General features: G+C 37.4%; 1 long non-coding RNA gene across 2 annotated transcripts in view; it reads left to right on the top strand.

The window, feature by feature from the left end:
* Positions 1–435: 435 nt before the first annotated feature.
* Positions 436–6,910, top strand: part of LOC125168907 (uncharacterized) — a 39,148-nt gene continuing 32,673 nt past the window's right edge. For both annotated transcript variants that reach the window (XR_007153341.1, XR_007153340.1), the window contains exons 1-3: positions 436–1,490; positions 4,113–4,308; positions 5,056–5,184. This is a non-coding gene — a long non-coding RNA (uncharacterized LOC125168907). The remainder of the gene's footprint in view (positions 1,491–4,112; positions 4,309–5,055; positions 5,185–6,910) is intronic.

The raw sequence follows: 6,910 nt of genomic DNA, 5'->3' as shown, positions 1-6,910 counted from the left end.
AAAATTAAAGATTACTCTTCAGTAACTGTGTGAAAAGTTTTTCTTAATGATAGTCAGAAAGTAGAAAGAATTATGTAGTGAATAGTAACTACTTCATACTAGAGCCTTTTCAAAATGAAGATATTTAATTCTTCATTTCATTTATATTTAATAAGGTACCCACTATACAGTTGAGGAATTCCAATTATTTTGAAAAATAGTGACCCATAGGTCAGCCCTATCTTGACAATTTCTGGTTAAGAGTTCAAGGAAAAAACTCAGGGTCTTAAAAATATAAAAATCTATGTAGATTATCATCATCATGAAAGAATGGTTCACTTATTTTATGAATATGATGATTATTTTCTGTGCTATTTTTTCTTATGGAAACTGTTAGTTTCTTTGATGATGAAGAGAAAGGTGTTCAAGTGATAAAATACCCAGCTGACAGTCATTCTTAAATATTAGGTGATAAATGCTTTCCTTCTGAAATCTATTCAGCCTAAATGCATTACTCACTGTATTTTAGCCAATATTCATCCTGTAGCTTATAATGATATAGTGTCAGGGCTGAGAATTTGAGCAAATAATTACTGAGAGCCAGGTGCCAGGGAAGTGGCATGGCAGACACGGGGACTTGTACTCTAGATTGAAGGAAAGGAGGTTTAGAATAGGTCTGGGAGAGGAGAAAGGGCCTTTTCTGGAAGAGGAATGAAATGAGCAGGCACAGATGTGAGGATGAGTATAGGTGGGAAATATCCAAACTCTGAATTTCCCTTTGCATAAATAGAAAAATGACGATGATGATAGATAAATAGATAGATAGATAGATAGTTGAATAGGTAGGTGTTGAATGGAGAAACTCACACTGGGAAGCGAAACTCTGTGGTGATATTTTAGTGAAGCTTATTAAATAGAAAAATGAAAGAAAATATAAATAGAAAATTTATATCATTTAAAACTTATGAAGGAGATGTTTATCTTAATATAACAAATATTGAGAAATAGGGAAAGAGGGATTTGAAAACCTAGCAATTTAAACTTTATTACTTTTCTGTCTGAGGATGGAAACTCAGGTTAGATATTCATGCAACAACTGGAATGACGCAACCGTGTTCTTCCTCCACCTGCGCTCCAGGACTGCAGTTCGGAGGACAATGGAGCAGTGACTCGCACAGCGCTGGTTGAGTATAAATCGGTATAATTTCTCTGAAGGAAAAAAAATAAATGCCCTATAGGTCAAAAACCTTGAAAATGTATAGATACTAATGATTCTACTGCTTGGAATTTATCCAAAATAAATGGTCAGATAATCCAGGTCATTAAAATAGAATCAACCTAAATGCGAACTGTACAAGATTGACTCAATAAATTATATTATATCCAGATGGCCATCACCGTGTAATTCCAGCCATGAAGAAACATCACTCTTGACAATTGTTTCAAGTTCGGGTGAAGTGGAGAAGTTTTCTTCATCAGCAACCCTTGGAATTATGCACAGGTAGTCTATGGTGGGTATTCCTACTTCGTATGAGATGAGATGATTAATCACATGTATCTCCTCAACTATGCCCTGTAGGGAAACTGTTCTACTATGGTACATATGGCTGTTTGCCACCCATGTTCCTCCAGTGGGAAGGTTCGGTTTGACTACCAAGTAGGAAGTTGCTCTTTGCATTTAACGAAATTGTAAATACTGATTATTAGAGCAAAATATAGAAAGAAGGTATAAACTGTGTTCACAGTAGGGTGGTCCATAGAAATCCCTTTTGCTTTACCTGGGTCCCGAAGGGAAAAAAAATAATAAAAACTGGCTAATATCTGTCAGAAAGAAGCAGACGTATGAGTAAGGATTTTTCAGAAAACTATATAAAGCTATCACAATGGTAAAATTAAATTTTTCTTCACATATAGGTTATATATCTTTTTTATGAATGCTTTTACACTTACTTCAAGTGTTAAAGTGAAAACCAATTGAAGCTAGAAATTCTCACAATTTTCATGGAGTGCTACCCTTGAAGGTTGCAAACGTCTGCTCATTACAGTTTTAAATGCATTTATTTAAATCTAGCATTTATTTCCCTTTTCCACCTGTAAATAATGCTTTGGTGACATCAAAGATTTACTTTGGAGAAGACACTACTTCCTCAGAGAACAGCTTTGGGACAGCAGTCAAGAATCTTTTATTAGCCCACTCCAAGAGTGTCCCTCTCTACTTGAAGGGAGACTGGACTTTGTGCTCCTCAGGGGCAGGTACCTGACGTTAACACTGGGTTCCAGCAGCACCCACACTACAAAATACTAAAGAAGTGTTTGTGGCAGGAAGAATACTCTGAGATAATCCCCATTTCATCGAAGTTATCTATTGATTGTGCCTTAGGCACATTTTGCCCCTTCCCCCTGCCCACTCGTTATCATCCACCTGACCACACCTGCTGAAACCTTGTGTCACTATCTCTACTATCCGTTCCTGATTAGCTGATGCCACTGCCACTTTCCTGTCTTAAAACACACTGGGATTTTTGTCTATGCCATTCCCGAATATCTTACTTTATTATCTTACTTTATAAATTGTCTTTCATGATTACATGCATTATATGTCAGTAATGGTTCTTCCTTGTAAGTAACAGACACGAACTCTGGTTAACAAAAGTGAAAGGGAACTAATTGGAAGAATATGAAGGTGAGGCTGGAGGCTCACACAATTAACAGGACACTTGTAGACCAGGCTTCAGCCCATGATTCAAGAGAACTCAGGAAGGACAGGATTACCACAGTAACTTTCCAACAGCTGAGATAAAGTGGTCACAATGTCATCACGGGGACAGTTGTTCTTGAGTCATGCAAGTTCCTCCCAATGTCTTAGCAGTGAAGATCTAATTGACAGAATTAAGGTGTTAGATAGAACCTCCTGGTCTACTGGTGTTCCAGGAAAAAGAATGATTGGACTCCCCTCACTTTTGTAGAAGGGAGGGAGTGGCATGGAATGCACACACAAAGGAAGGGAGGGGATTTCCAAAAAGGAAACTGAGGGGTCACTAGGGAGCAGCCATCTCTTTACTAACCTCTGATTCAGTGATTAGTTTTGGAAGCACAGGGGATTGCCTTTATACTGCATCATCTGTTAAAAGGACCACTAAAGCCTTGGCCAGTAGATGGCCAAGTATTTGCTTATAGGAAGGAAGAGACAGATGGAAGAAGAGATAATTTAATATTTATTAAAATTGTATGCCTGGGTTACATGTACGCATGAATGCAGTCATTATTCTGTAGCTGAAACAAGTCAGAGCCAGGTAAGCAGACCCATCCAGAAGGCTACCTTGTAAGACCTCTGTTCCATGTGCACTGAGGTTATGCAAAAGCGGGAAAACCCACAGGTTAACAGAAAATTGATATAAGAATGCTATCAGTGTAGGATCTATTAAAGGTATTTAGTTAGTTGTTATTGGTATTATTTTTAATAGTGGGTTATTATCAGAGTTAAGGCTTCTCCACTAGTGCAAGAGTTCCTACATTTACCTTTTTAAAATTACCCTTTACTGATTATCCAGCTTGTCCAAAAATTCCACAGAGGAAAGATAAAGCCCTTTATTTATTTATTTATTTATTTATTTATTTATTATTTTTTAATGTTTATTTATTTTTGAAGGAGAGAGAGAGACAGAGTGTGAGTGGGGGAGGGGCAGAGAGAGAGGGAGACACAGAATCGGAAACAGGCTGTCAGCACAGAGCCCAATGGGGGGCTCGAACCCACGAACCGTGAGATCATGACCTGAGCCGAAGTCAGACGCTCAACCAACTGAGCCACCCAGGCGCCCCACAAAGCCCTATATTTAAATCTCTTTCCAGTGGTATGGTGAGCCTCTGTGGTGATTTTTGGATGATCTAGCAGTCAAGTATTGTGTTAGTATTAGTAACCATTCTTTTGAAGAATTATACAACGAATAATCTTTCCCAGTGATAAGCTAATACAGTAAGTTATAAAAGAAACTAATAAGATAAGTTAACTGCAAAAAACCCCTGTCCTCCCTGATCTAGAAAATGTGATGGGAAGTAAGTGCATTCACCAGACTCATCTTGTGAAAGGGATATTTGCAGTGTGCTGGCTTTACTTAGTTACCTTCTCATTTCAGAGTTCAGCCACACAAGGGAAGATGAAAATGAGACTGCCAGGAAACTTGCATCCATCCCCCTTTCCTATGACTATGCCGGCTGCCAAAGTGCTGACCAAAGTTGAAAGGTCAGCAGTCATCTGTGGCAGATGTGCTTCATCCTGATAAACACTTGGTTGCTGGAAACAGTTCTGTTCGCAGATAGCTTATAATTCAGGTGAGGAATGGAAGTGTGAGGGAGCTTTACTGCTGGGAATCTTATTTCATATCTGAGAGCAATTAACCAGCTGATAAACAGGCTTTTGTTTTCCATCTGAATGGCCAATGTCCATTCATTTGGGACAGTATCTTGTCAAATGGGCAACAATAACAATAAAGTTTATATATCTTGGCTCCTTTCTCCTCTAAAACCTGTAGTAACCTGCTGCGTTGGAATTAAGAACCTGAACTGAGCATGCAAAATAATTATCTTCCAGAATCCACCTGATGGTATGGAAGGTTACCTTCTTGTTTTGAACTGGAAATAGGGATGAAAAGTATCCTTTCATTTCAGTGGCTCTTTATTTTTGTATAATCAGAACATGCCTCACAAGCTATAGCATTCTATATTCCACATGTTTATATAGCTTAAACACAAAGTAAGATATACGCTACCACATTTCAGAAGATGTTCTAAATTTTAAGAAGCATATGACAGTGTCTTACTCTCTGAACTACCTTATGGCCATTTTCTAACCACTTACTGTTGGTAATGCTGAGCATTTTTGTAATGACTTAATATTTTACCACAAACTATAAATTTTGCATGTTCCCTTTTTTTTAATTTTGACCCACACATTTTCTAGTGTGTCACAGTCATCTCTTCTTTTTCTAAGTAATAAGGTCATATGTTCCAGTTGGGCTTGATGTAATATTTTCATAAATGAAGGTGACTCATGATTGCATTGTTTTATCTTTTCCACAGCAATGATTGAAAAGAAAAGCAACCTATATCCTCTTGCTAAATTTCCCTTGAGAAGAATGAGTAAAGTGAGCTGTGTAGCCTTGGAACCATGGAAGAGATTTCCTGTGTAATGTTCACAGTTTTGGCAAGGTAATTATTATGACCCCACAACTTCTGATAAAATTTCTGGAAAAATGGAAATTACAATGCTAGCTCTGATGTGCTGACTCAGATACAGCCGGATCAGTTTAAGAAGGCAAAACAATATAGATTTTCATTTATTCCCCAACTGATATTTCTTGAGCACTACTATGTGCTCTTTGCTCAAGGATGGAGATATGATTAATATGTGGCCTCAATGCCCAAAGACTTAATAATCGAGCATCTTTGGTTGTGCTGGTTATAGTAGTGATAGGTAGTGGGTGATGATTGGTGATAATTTTGGTTTGTGCTGGGGAAGAATTATTGGGAAGAAAATGTATCACCTGGGACCTGTACCTATATCTCCTGGAAAATCTACACTAGTTCAATTTCTCACTCCATTTATTACCACAGATTTGCTTAAATGTGATATTGATAATTATTGATTCCTATCACTCTTAAATCTCATGTGTATTTTAATAAGCAGCAAAGTTCTCAAAAGATTTCAAAGGCCAGATGTAGAACGGCGGAATCAAAGTTTAATCAAATGTAGGAGACTTTTCTCAGCTCCTACTCTTTCTGGGAAAGTGCTTCATGCTTTATAAGCAATGTGCTCATTAGCATAAAGCATATAATTTTCTTGTGGGGATGGCACATGCATATATATATATGTATGTATACATATATATATGTATGTATACATATATATGTATACATACATATATATATGTATACATACATATATAGATAGATACATATGCACGTATCTAAATAATATGCAAAATACATATATACCCACAATGCTCTTGCATATTCCTAGACATATCGGTGTGAATCAATGTGGTATAGACCATACATAAAAAGTGATACTTCAATTCTAAAAGGTCACTGTGGAGTAGGGTTAGTCATAGAGAAAGGTCAGTATTAAATTGAACATAAAAGGAAGTATTGTACCTGTTGTAGTAAAAAAGGAAGAAGAAGATGTGCATGCTCTCAATAATGAAAATAGAGAAAGGGAAGAGAAATAATAGAGGACTTCATTTGGTGAATAATTTTAGGAAATGTAATATCAGCCCAGCCCTTTCATTTCAGCCAGAGAATTGGTGTATGGCATTATTTTCTTTAGGCTGAAATCTCTATGATGGTGAATGACTGCTCTGACTATGAATTTGTTTTCCAGTAACAATTACCTTTATAGTATCAGTGACTCTTGACTTCTCGTTTAGCACTTCTACAGTTTTCTTGTTAACTGTATTTGTTGTATTTGGTAAATAGCTGTTATGTACCAAGAACTATTTGTGGACTTTTATGTGACTAGCCCTGGGCCAGGTTTTACAGGCAGAGCAGAAATATAAGACATGACTGTTTCCGGGAAGGCTATTCTAATGTTATCGGGTAGCCTACTCTCTGGCAATATGTTTGAAAATACAATGATTAGTAAGATGAAAAGGGATATGCTATAGGAAGATGCAGCTTGTATCTAAGGGCTTTTTTAAAAACTGGAGGAAAATATAGTACCCGCAAGTATGAGCCCCTGCTTTTCTAACCTGTCTTTGGTTGCTCTGCACTTTAAAATGCCTTTTACCAAATTTTAAAGATCATCTCTAGAGGGGCGCCTGGGTGGCTCAGTTGGTCAAGCAGCCAACTTTGGCTCGGGTCATGATCTCACGGTTCATGAATTTGAGTTCCCCATTGGGTTCGTTGTCAGTGCAGAGCCACTTTGGGTCCTCTATCC

This window comes from Prionailurus viverrinus, chromosome A1 (assembly GCF_022837055.1).
Source record: "Prionailurus viverrinus isolate Anna chromosome A1, UM_Priviv_1.0, whole genome shotgun sequence".
NCBI classification, from domain to species: domain Eukaryota; kingdom Metazoa; phylum Chordata; class Mammalia; order Carnivora; family Felidae; genus Prionailurus; species Prionailurus viverrinus.
Note: the sequence above shows the minus strand (reverse complement) of the source record. Positions and strands in the feature narration are given on the sequence as shown.